Here is a 1761-nt window from a genome sequence, read left to right as displayed (position 1 = left end):
CCACACTGGATGTTTCCCATTTACTTTACCCAACTCTCCTTCTACCCATCAAATTGTGCAACCAAGAAAGAATTTTAACATCTTTCCTTCATTTCTCTGTGAAAGTATGTATAGTGCTTTAAAACCAGTTCTTCAAATAATTATGCATAATGTTTGCATCTTCACTATATATGATACAACAAATAATGTAAACAACTATTAATAATGTAAACATGCAATAAATATACCATGAGTAATTGGAATGCAAAAGTTGGGAATAGGGAAGAAGGATCAGTAGTCAGAAAACATGGAGTTGGTGACAAAAATCAGGCTGGATATAGAATCATAGAACTCTGTACATAATCAAAGATTTATTCATTGGAAATGTTTTTATAAAAAAAGAAAAAGAAAGAAACATAAATCCAGACTATATCCATGGATTTCACCTGATGGTATGATGGATATGGACTGAGAGGTAGAAGCTCTCAGAGAGGACAACCTCCATCTCTTGGGAATCTGCTCCCGACAATTTTCTTTGGTGTCTTTCCTTCTCTTGGCCAAAAGCTTAGTGTACTCACAGCCTCCTCTTCCTTCTTAGTGCACTGTTTCTTCAGTGCTTGTGCTGCAGGACACATGGAGTAACAAGAGGCACTTTGTCCTGGTTTTCTTACCTTCTTTGTTCAGTAACTTTCTCACAACATAGTGACAGATATCATCTTCCTTAGAAAGACTATAGAGTTTGCAAACTCTGCTGGCTCTTTTGTGCCCCAAGCAATGAGGCACAGTAGTAACAGTCAGTCCTGTGATATCCTTCTCTCCTTTCTTCACAATAACTAAGTTGAGAACACTCAGATTGACAGCCACAATGCAACCCTGAAATAAATAATGTTACACTATTTAACATGCAATAAATATAGAGATAAACCATAATTAACTAGGATGCAAAAGTTGGGAACAGAGAAGAAGGATCAGTAGTCGGAAAATATAGACCTGGTGACAAAAATGAGGCCTGAGATAGAATAACAGAATTCTGTACAATCAATTATTTATTCATTGGAAATATGTTTATAAGAAACATAAATACAGTCTATATACATGGATTTCCCCTGATGGTGTATATATAAGAATCAGATCAATTACATCTGTGGAAAGAATTACTGGAGAAGCTCAGTATCAGCTGTGAAAACTAGGGCAGGTACTAATTGTGGAACAGACCACCAACTATCCATATGCAAGTTCAAGCCCAAGCTAAAGAAGGTTGAATCATATCCACAGGAATAAAAATTTGACCTTGAGTCTATCTCACTTGAATTTTAAAAGTATCTCAGAAACAAATTTGAGGCCTTGAACACGAATGAGCGAAGAACAGGGAGGATATCAAGAATATCATCCATGAAGAATGCAAAAGGTCATTACAAAGACAGAGAAGGAAGAAAACACCAAAATGGATGTCATAACAAAACTCTGAATATTGCACTAGAATTCCGAGAAGCCAAAGCAAAGGGAAGAAATCAAGACATTTAGAAGCTGAACAGAAGATTCCAAAGGGCAGTTCAGAAAAAGAAAGCATTATAATGAAATGTGCAAAGAGGTGGAATCAGAAAATCAAAAGGGCTGAATTTGCTCAGCATTTCTTAAGCTTAAGGAATTGAAGAACAAATTCAAACCTCAATTTGCAATACTTAAGGATGCTTTGGGCAGAATACTAAATGATCCAGGAAGCCTTAAAAGAAGATGGAGGGAGTATAACAGAATCACTGTACCAAAAGGAATTGGCCAATA

This window comes from Elephantulus edwardii, unplaced genomic scaffold, assembly GCF_000299155.1.
Source record: "Elephantulus edwardii isolate Elephantulus edwardi_28Jun2011 unplaced genomic scaffold, EleEdw1.0 scaffold00292, whole genome shotgun sequence".
NCBI classification, from domain to species: Eukaryota; Metazoa; Chordata; class Mammalia; order Macroscelidea; family Macroscelididae; genus Elephantulus; species Elephantulus edwardii.
This window is presented reverse-complemented; position numbering follows the sequence as displayed.